This window comes from Lonchura striata, chromosome 6 (assembly GCF_046129695.1).
Source record: "Lonchura striata isolate bLonStr1 chromosome 6, bLonStr1.mat, whole genome shotgun sequence".
NCBI lineage: Eukaryota > Metazoa > Chordata > Aves > Passeriformes > Estrildidae > Lonchura > Lonchura striata.
This window is the reverse complement of record NC_134608.1, coordinates 58,692,947-58,704,297: the sequence shown is the minus strand read 5'-3', so window position 1 is coordinate 58,704,297 and position 11,351 is coordinate 58,692,947.

Genomic DNA, 11,351 nt, shown 5'->3' with positions numbered 1-11,351 from the left:
TAATAAATATAAGCATAAATATGCACAGTCCTGTGCAAATTTGTCCTCATTTTGCAATCCTGAAAGGCTGGAAATACCCACATTGAAGCTCAGTAAATACTTTGCATGTGTAAGTGGAAATACAGTTTTAGTAGCTCTCCAACAGCTCAATGTAGTTTATTTACACATTGAACTCCATGAAAAATTTAATCTATTCATAAACAGGATGTAAAGATGCCACTGCAGAAATCTCTCTGAGAGTGATGGAAACTGGTTAAAACAGGGTAGAAGATTAGAACAGTGGTAGTTTACTGTGTTTAGTAGCTTAGAGTCAGTCAATCTCATCATTGAGATAATGTGAGCACATACAATTTGTATTTTCACAGACCAGGCTGAGTTTTGTGTAACACAATGCATTTTTCCATTTGTGTTGTCCTTTGAAATGTGATTTTTTTTTCTTCATTTGTATTGCTTTTTTACTCTGTTATCTTAATTTTTGATGTCTTCCCCCCAAAATCTTTCTGCCTCATTCTTTTTCCCCTGACTCTTGTCATTCCTCTGTGTCTACTGAGAAGATTTTGCTGTGTGCTGGCTCAGAGGTTCATGTGAAACCAGTTCCTGACTTTTCTGCTTCCTCCAAGGCAGTGGTCACTTCCCAGCTGGCATGAATGTGTAAATAAAATAGCTGGGAGCTCTAGGGACAGAGGGAGGAAGCAGGAAAACTCCATGAGCTTGTGGTTCAGCCCAGGGCAATGCAGCCAGGGTGTGGGAAAAGGTTTTTTTGTCTTTCCCTCTGTTTCAGGAATTGGGGTGAGAAGCCTCGTGCCTTGTTCTCCAGAGCATGCAGGCAGTGAAAAAATCCAACATCCAACCTCCTTGGTCTATAGATGACATCATCAAGTGCTGGCACCACCAGGGATATCTCCATGGTATTAGTTCATAGACTTTGCTGTAGGCTATTTCAATAAGAAGGATAATAACTGGTTTGGGCTGACTGGTTTAATATCTGTTTTTGTTATGGACTGAATGACCAGCTACAATTTTCTGTAATTGCCTGAAGTTTGCCTTGGACTCATGCAAGCTCTTTTCAGTTAGTCTGCTTTCTGAAGACTTTTCAGGAAACAAATCTCTTTGTGTGCAAGGAGAACAAGAAGTCAGATCTATGGGGAACTGAGAAACAAAAATCCTCCAAACTCTTACAATAAACCAGCAATAACCCATCTTTCTGTGTAATACAAAACATTGCTGCTGCCATTTTTGCTGAATATCATGGAAGGATGTGACAGGGATACATAAACTTATTTTTCAGTGGTAGATCTCATAGTATTTTTCTTGGAGATTGTACTCCTCCTCTTACAGATAATTGTTTTTTGGACAAATACCTTTGCTGCTTCAGCATACAATTTCTTCTTTAGTGGGCTCTCCTAACATGACCTAGCATTTCTTGCTGCAGAAGTTGGTAAGGCTATCAAAACTTTCCTTAGTTACTCACACTTATGAAAAAGTGTTGCTCTGTTTTTTCTTCCTGCTGTGAGGTTTTTCAGTGATTCATTTGTCTTTGGAAGTATTATTGGGCTTGATCTCATCCTTAATTTGCTCTGTGTTTCTCATAAGCTCACAGCCTGTTGGTTTCAGAAAGGTGCCAGTGTTCATTTTTCATTTGAATTGGTTGCTGTTTACAAGCCAAATGCTGACAGATGTGGTTATGAGAGCCATGCTGTTTTCTTTCTGCAGAAAATGTTGATTTTTTTTTTTGTGGTGTTTATGGATATATTGATACCAGGCCTGTTGGCGTGCACAGCAGAGCTTTCACATGGAATGCAGGACAAGACCTCCTTGGAGTTCCAAGACCTTTTGAGGAAGCTTCCAGCTCCTTGACGAAGTTGCTTACTGGTAAAACTTCCACAAGTGGAAACTTGTTGGAAGGAAAGCAGATCCAGGTGCCTATTGTGTAAATGTGGGGAGACCTTGTCTGAAAGGTTGTTAAACAGAGGGAAAATTGGAAGAGGGTAAGTAGATGTTTTAGCTTGTCCTCAGTTCCAGGCTGTTTGTACATAGGGAGAGTTGTCTGTGAGAAATTGGATATGGAGATAATTTTGCACTTGTGACTGAATAGATTTAATTAAAGCGATTTATTCCTCCTTCTCCCACAAACCCTTAGTATCTTTATGATTCTGTTAGAGGGTCATCAGAGTAGAAGCATATGATTTATTGCCACTTTCTCTTTTACTAGAACTAATAAAAATGCCAGGTTTCAGATGTGCTGCATGTGAGTGATCATTGATGGGGAAATGGCTTCCACTTGTACATGTCTGTTGGACAGAGCAGTTTTTCAGTTCATTTTGATCAGAGATGTTTGGAAGAAATTTTTCTTATTACGACATTTTTTTTTAGGATTAGATGGAGAGATCATACTGTTTGTAGATTTTTTTTTTTTAAGAACTCCTCAACCTCAGTGAGATTCTTTTCCATCTGAGTGGCTGTGGTTTCATTTTGTGCAAAATATGGATTTTTACTTTGGCCTATTCGAGGAAGTGTCACCTCACACACAAATACCCACATCAGCCTTAAGGCAATATATCACTTTACTTTCCAGAATCATAGAGTCAGAAGAGGATACTCCTCCAGCCCCAGTTACAAAGCTGTAAGGATTTCAGAATTTTCCTATCATCTAGGTTGTTGTCAGTTATTTTCCTTCCTACATGATGGAGAATTTGGATATGAGAAATCTTCATCCCTAAAAGAAATTTTGGTGAATTTTGTATTGATTTGATTTTGAGGAAATAAAAATCCATGAGTAAATGAAAAAGGCACCAGGAATATTATAATAGATTTCTGAATAGATTCAAAAGTATTAACAGTGACAAAAGTTTTAAAAGTGACTTAACTTTGGCTTCAGACAATGAACTAATAGTGAATGTCTGAATGTTGACCTTATTCATTTTTTAAGCATTCTGATAACAGAATTTAGTCCATGACATTTAGTAGCAAAGTAGCTTTGTCTTTTCTACATATATTTTTGGATTGTGGAATAGACTTTCTGGGAGGTTACCTTCAGAGAGCTGCAGACTGTAAATGCCAGGTTATCACTCTCTGGTCCGAGTTTATCTATACAGCTTCACTTTTTGCTCCTGGTTATCTTGCAGGACGGTGGGAAAAGGAGGAACAGCTCAAGGTGTGCTCAGTACCTGAAGAATTAAAAAGAGGAAAGCTCCAAGTGTGCTCAGCACCTGCTGAATTAAAAGGAGGAAGAGCTCAAGGTGTGCTCAGTACCTGCTGAATTAAAAGGAGAAACAGCTCAAGGTGTGCTCAGTACCTGCTGAATTAAAAGGAGGAACAGCTCAAGGTGTGCTCAGTACCTGCTGAACTAAAAGAAGGAAAGCTCCAAGTGTGCTCAGCACCTGCTGAATTAAAAGAAACACCCCTTATCACTGAGATGAGCACAAGTAAACTTGACCCTGCTGAGGCTTCCCCTGGGTTGGGGTGAGCTGTGCAATGTGTGCTGAGCAGCAGCTCTGGCATCCCCGAGAGCCCCAGTTTCAGGTCAATAACCCTGTCTCTGTACAGCACACAGGAGTTGCAGTGCATGCCCCCTCATCAGTCCTGCCTGAGCTGAAATCAATATGGGCTCTGGCACTTTGGAGTGATGCTCTGGATAAGGAACCATGCAAGGCAATCTCCTGTGGGGGGCTGTGTTTGGTGATCCCTCCAACTCCTTGTAACAAGAACCACAGGGAAAACCTCAGCTTTTCAAAGAGCACATTCACTGCACTCCTCGGTGGGTTTCAGCATTGCCTTGAAGGACAGGGTGAAATTTATCTTAAAAGTACAGGGGCAAGAGGGAGGCACACAGGAGCGTGATTGTGCCCAGTCATCTGAGACAAATGTCACCAGCTCCACGCTACGTGAATCAGGTATTTCTGTCCTAATTCTTACATTAGGGAAAAACGAGTGTTTTCTTTCAGGATGGTGTACACAAGATTAAATCGCTGGCTACAATTGCTATTAAAAAATAACTACAAGCGCACCAAAACAAAGTACTACTGCACTGTCTTACTGTTCACATCCCACAGACAAAAGTACTTCTATCTGTTGATGCTAAAGGTTGGGCTCACTGATCGTAGACATCTTTTCCAGCCTAAATGTTTCTAAAGTTCTGTGTTAAAAGGGATTGTGTAATTTGATTTATAGAAACAAGGAGAATTAAAAAAAAAAAAATCTGCTGCTTATCGAATGCTTCCAAAATTTGTGTTTTGAGGAGGTACAGAGCAGTTAACAGCAAGTAGAAAAGAATGGTCTTTCATCTAACAATCCTATTTGAGCCTTGTACTAGCAAACTTGGGCACTCTCACTTGAGCAGAGGTGCAGAATGCAGTTTTTATAGCTCTGAAAGGGTGTTTTACTATGATAGCAACTACTGCACCATATAATTTTTATTTCTTTTTATGAGGGTGATTTTGAATCCTTTTTGTTTGTTGTATTTCCAGCTGTACTCGTGCTCTGCCCTTCAGACAGCTATTCCCTAACAGACAAACCCATGGCTTGCATATCTGCATCAACTGTGAATTTTTGGCAACAAAGCTGTTTTCTTTCTTCAAGAGAATGAGTTATACTCAAACAAATTCTATTTAGACAAATGGCTTGGCCTTAGAGATAGGTGGTGTGGCTGTAAATTCACATTTCTGGCTAACTGGTGACTTCCCACCAGACATTATGTGTGGAATTGTAGGACAGTGTCTTAATTTGTTACCCTCCTGACAAAATGCATCTGCAGAGTTGATGTATTGGACCAAATCTGACTAAAAGAGTCACTGGATATTTCAAGACTTGTTCTGGGGATTTGGGGAATAATAAAAAATATTTGTTTGAATGCGTAGATTTTCTTTTGTGAAATATGGGAAGGCAATATCTGGAAGTTGGTATTGTTCTCATTGGAAGAGCCTTGTGATTTTTCTTATGATAAGGCTTTGGCTTGTTTCCAAAAATGTTTTTCTGTTTCTCATATATGGAAATATTTTGATCTGTTCTTTAATATATTTTTAAATTATGTTGGTTCACCATGGCATTTTTCCCTGGAGGTCACATATTTTAGCTCTTCTCAGATAGTAAATTATATCTGTATAGACATTTAGATCATGCTTTCTAGTGTTTGTCATTGTATGGGAAAATATGAGTTCCATAGATTGATAACTGAGAAAATTTACCACAGCTTTGATTTTGGAAAGTGGAGAATTAATTACTTCATTTCTCTTGTGACTTGTGGTGCAAATGCTTTCCCTAAGTTATTAATACTTCTTTGAGAAGAAGGATAAATTAAGGACTTGAAAGATTGGGACTTCAGTGACAGAAGCACCTTCCATTAGCAAAAATAAACTGGTAATAAGATAACCAATGTGACAACCAAATGCAATTAATTGCAAAAGAAATTATTCATAAAATATAACCTTAAGTAAAATAATTTCTATTCAGGATCATGAATAGCTTATAAAAATACTGAAGGGCTTTGTGATATTTAGGTTATTTCAGTTGTGAAAGTGAGATGAATGAATTCTTAATGAGCTCTTTAGAAGAGATTTTTTTAATGATAATGCAAATATCAGTGGATTTTGAAAGAAATCAAGAACATGTTTCTCACATCATGCTCTTCTTCTGTGTATGTTTTTGAGGTTAGATTTTCTCACTCTTTCCTCTGTTTCGTATTTCCAGATATTAAGTGTTTATCACAAATTGACTGTGGTAATGCAATTTGAAATATGTATTCTATTGTCGGTGTTATTGGAATAATAGAAAATTGGAATAACATAAAGTAGCATATAAATGTTTTGCAAGTGTCTTGAAATTAAGTTCCCCCTTTCATCATGCTCAGCAAACACCAGAATGGTTTTTCCCAGCATCTTGAACAAGAATCTATAAAATCATGAATTCTCATAGGTATTTACTGATAATAATCTTCAATACTGCTATATCAAGAAAAAAAATCTATTAGGTGATAATAGCAGAAAATAAGTTCAAATCAGCTGAAGTGTATTTAAATATAGGATAATTTTTAGGAAAAAAAGATGCACTTTGGTCAGGTTAGAAAATTAAAGGCAATGTGCGTGCATGGTGCATCTTTTGGGGTTTGTTTGGCTTTTTTTTTTTTTTTTTTTTTGTCTCATTCATCACAGTCTCTGGATCTGAGCATTAATTCTGTTTATCCTTTAATCCTACTGTCTGGGTTTGTTTATGTAAGATTTATTATATAGCCAGGGTGGGTAGTTAAATGAAAAACCAAACCTGACCCTCAGTGAGTGCAAGAATACCTACAGATTACTTTGCTTTACACAGACAAGTTAAATTTATTCTCAATCCATTATGTAAGAGTTGGGCTCCACATTCCATGAGCCACCAAGGGACTAAAACTGCTGCCAATTGCATCTTGCAATTGTCTTTTTGCACTTCTTGCTCCAAAACAAGGAGAAAAAGGAGCTGGGTGCATTTTCTACGAGTATTTCCTTGAGACAGAAACTCACTTCATGGTCATGTTTCATTGTGCAGTTAAATAAACACTCTCATAATTGAATGTGCTTGCTGCTGGCTGTGTACAAATCTTACCCAGCAGGAGTTCTTCTGGTCCCTGGTAAACTTTACAGAAAATAATTGATGGATATTAGTAGCACAGGACTTGGGTGAACAAATATAAAAATCACCACATTATGAACGCTCCCACATTTTTTGGACACAAACCCAGTTTCAATAAATACATTCAGTCCCTAATATAATTTATTTTAAAGGACTTGTTGATCTTACAGCTTGTTCTGCTAGGGCACTGTGGTTGGAGGATGGCTTCCTGGTGCTTTCCATTGTTTTTTCCCTTTATTTGATGGATGTTCTGAAGCAGACTGGAAATAACTAGATTCCCTAGTTGTCTGGACAGTGACTGAATTAATAGTTGTGGGAATCACAGGTGTTTTCACTCCTTGCATGTTGGATTCTGTGCTCCTAGGGCAAGTATAGAAAAATTGGAGTGAGCTTGTCCTGGTGTGCTGCTGGGAATTGCAGATTAAATTCATCCTGGTTTAAAAGACTTACATGAGGTTTATTAATCTTTAAAATCCCACTTAAATCCTGTTTCAATGTTTTAAGTAGGATTTAAATGATGTTTAGTACAGGCCTTTTGTAAAAAGGGGAAAGAAGTGACTCTGCAGGTTACTAGAAATACAATATTTTGCAATTTCATCAAGACATATTTAACAGGATCCCAGGGCCATTGAGGGACTGACTTTTTGTGAAGTCATAACTGCATATTTTATGAGGATACACATAATTTCTGCCTCAACAAAAAACCTAAAGAAATTCCAATGATTAAATGACCAAGCTTAGGCTCTTAAACAATACTTATTGCCAGCTCCAGATATTTGGCTACTCCCTGTGGCTTCCTGCACATTTATTTAATTTTAAAATGTTTCAGTTTGGTTTAAAATAATGTTTTGGAAGGTTTCTTGTTCCTGAGAATTTTTTATTGCTGCTTCTGAAACATCTCTGCAAGCAAAAGACAAAGTACATTGATTCCAGCATTTCTCCTACAGTTTTTGTTTTTGTTTTTTTTTTTTTTTTTTTTAAGCTGTATGAAGTTACTTGTGTAAAAGAAAAAATTGAGGAATTATCCTTTCCCCCAGATCACTTGTTTTCATGCCTCTATCATTGATTATTCATACAGTTAATGGAAAATGTTGATGGGAATGGCAGTTTTCAGTCATGGCACCTTTAAGTGGGATACAAAGAAGTTAAAAATTCCAGAGAACACTGTAAATCAGAGAGCAAATACACAGTTACACAGCTGGGGTTGGCTGCACAGGAGAGATGGACCAAAAGCTTTAATGGAAATATATTTTCAGTGCAGTCCTGGGTTGTTTTCTGGGGTGATGTGGGTGTGTAGTCCTGTGGTCAGAGCAGGCAAGGCAGGAGCTCTGACTCTGCTCCAGCTCTGCCATTAACTCTGGGCAAAACCACAAATCCTCTGCTGCTCATCCAAACTGGTCAAATACTGACTGCAGAAAGCTCCTATGACCTTTCTGGTATCCTTGAGATTCTCAGAGAGGAGATACTATGGAAATTTTAAAAATACACACAATTATTCACCTAGCCTATAAATGTTCCTGATATCCCAGCACAGCTATGCAGAGAACCACCCCGAATTTTCTTGCTGTATCAAGAGTAGGTAGTTTTGGCTTTCAAACAGCCAGATTTGCAGTTCTGAGAAATTAAATACTGTCTCCCAACTGTGCAGGGTATTATTACTATTACAAAAAAATATTTAGGTTAATATTGAGTACTTTTTATCAGCTCATGGTTCATTACAATGTAGGTCTAATTAATTGCTGTCACACTCTTTAAGGTGTGGATGAGTGCAGGTTTAATTAATTTTCCTCCATAGGCAAAATATTCTTACCTAATTATGTCATTTTCTACGGTTTTGCTCATCATCTTTTATTAACAAACAAAATTCTGTTTGCAGAAGGAGCATGAACTGACAGAAGTATAACAAATCAGTGGGTGTGGAAGCATGGAAAAGGTTTTTTTTTTGAGGCTTTTTCGGCAGATAGATTTGAATTCCAAGACTGACTTTCTATACCTGAAACCATTCCCAATGTAATTAATCAATCTTGAGGCACAATTTAAGGGTTTTAACACAATGTAACAGACCTGCCAGGAAAACTAGGATTTGGGGGGCATCTCCAAAATAAAAATGAAGAGCAGGTGAGATTTTTTTTCTGCATGAATTATTCTGCTGAAATGGAAAAAACAAACATTTAACCAAATGGTCACTAAGGTGTTACTTTGGCCAAGGCATAAAATAAGAAGTCATTACCTCAGAAGAGACTGATTAAATTAATTCCTTGCTAAATGCAGATATTTGAGGGGGGTGGGGGGGGGTGGGGGGGAACGTGCTGCTGATATAGATTATTAAAACAGTAAAATAGGTATTCTCCACGACTCCCTCTGTTTGCTAATTAGTTAGAAAAGTGTGTTGCTGATTGCCTTACAAAATTGGGCTGTAAATCATTAATGTTTCAGATTCCCAGGAAGTTCTAAATATGGGCTGTCATTTGCAAAGTGTCTGTGCCCCATGCAGCAATCGAAAGCAATTTGGATTTAGCAGGATTGCTCTGCATTCCCCTTGTGACAACAGGAACCTGCAGCTTCAATTAGTGGCCAAGCCACTGTGGGAGGCACAGAGCATTATTGGGAGTAGCCACGGGATAAAGTGTCCTGAGAATGGGCTGCCAGACCATGGGCAAGACAGCAAAGTGCTGCAGGTAGGGATGCAGATGTGTTTACAAGAATAAAATTGTTCTATTTTCTATTTTTTTTATAATTTCTCAAGGGCAGTCATTCTGTTGGCACTCATGAGTTCCAGACCAGGATGAGAACAGGAAAATGAGAATGGAGATGTCAGGAAACACAGATTTGGAGAGGGGGAAACACAGATTTAGTGAGCTCTGCTGGAACTGATGGCCTCACTTTGCATTGCATGGTTAGACCAATATCAGTTCCACAAAAGATCTGACAGCAACATTAGGGTAAGAAGGACATCTGATTATCCAGCAGATACTAATAATTCAAAATCCAAACTAATAAAATTAGAAACCACCTTGACATTCTCTGGGAAAATCTAGGGGTGGCATGGATAGCAGAGCTCCCCTCAATACCAGGGAAGGTTTTTTACACTGTTTTGAATCCTTATCAGGCACTATCTTATTTGTTACATGGACTTGCTGAGATGATTCTGGCTGGCTGGCAAAGCATGTTCAAGAATTTGCTGTCAGTGATCCTTTGCCTAATGAGAAAGTTGTTTTCATGGCATTTCTGCAGGATTTCCCTTTTAGTTCTTGTACAATTCCATCATTCCCTTGGTGATAGGGATGGTAACATAGAAAGGGTGCATATTAAATGGACAGGTGACACTATGCTACAAGCAATTGGAAAAACAGGAACAGCTTGGAAAACTATGTAATAAAATACCATTGAGAAAAATAAAAGAAAATTATTAAGAAAAATGTCAGATTATGCCCTTAGGAACAGCTAGATGGTTATTTTGAAGAAAAAAATGTGTTAAGAATTGCTAGGGCTTCTGGTGGATTGTGATGCAAACAGTACTTAAAGTATTTTTTGTAAAAATTACGAACAGGGACATTAAAGTAAATGACTCATTTGTAGCAGATGTAATCTTCCCCTCCATTTAGAGCTCTTACAGTCTCATCTGAGCTACTGTTTCCTGATGTTAGCCTCAAGTTGCTAAGACAGGAGGAGGTTAACCATGAGAACTGTGTGGTGCTGGAATGATTGCCAGGCTGTGGATCTTCCCCTGGAGATCTCCAGAACTTGTTAGATTTTTCTCTAGCCAGGTGTGAGTTGACTGCACCTGAAAAGAAAGGGTGGGGGCAGCCCAATGGAAAATTTAAACCTCCTTCATCCCTGTCTTCTGTGATTCTGGATATCATCCATACACAGGTATGAAAACCCTGCTGTGGAGCTCTCTTTTTATCCATTGTGTGTGCTTAGCCTGTTGATTTGTGATTTTAGCAGGAGGCAAAGTGGGAATCCTGCCTGCATTGCCAGAAGGCACTGCTATTTTGACACTTCCATTCAGTAACATTGCCTGGGAACATTTTTGAGGAATGAAATGCCTACACACCTTGGATTGCATACATATATTTACTGACTCTGCATTGTACAAGCTGGGTGTATTTAGTTCCTGGCTCAGTTCATCATGGTACACAAAGTTCTTTTATAGGTTCTTTGAATTCTGTGAACTTGCTAAGGGGATCCTCCACAGCTCCACCAACAATCATATTTTTTTCTGGGGTGTAGTGTTTGTCTGGGAAAAGTTGGAAGTAAAACAAAATCAGGTCTAAAGTTGGGATTTTCTTAACACAGTAAAATATATTCCAGACAACTAAGATTTACTACATTCTGAGGAGGGTGTGATTCCCTGTGTGAAGGGAAAGGAAATTTCCTTATATTTTTGCAATCTCAAGTGTAAATTTTCAGGTATTTCAACAGAGCAGCACTGAAGTTGTGTCACAGGAGGTTTAGGTTGGAGACCAGGAAAAGGTTCTTTGCCCAGAGGTGGTTGGGCACTAGACCAGGATCCACAGGGCAGTGGTCACAGCACTGAGCCTGACAGACCTCAAGAGAGGTTTGGACACTGCTCTCAGGCACAGGGTGTGACTCTTGGGGTGTCCTGTGCAGGGCCAAGGGTTGGACTTTGATGATCCTTGGGGATCCCTTCCAACTTCAGCTATTCTGTGACTGAAGGTTTCTTCCAGCATTGACAATTCTGTGAAATACCACCAAATAAATTGCAGCTTTAAACTGTAATTTCATGC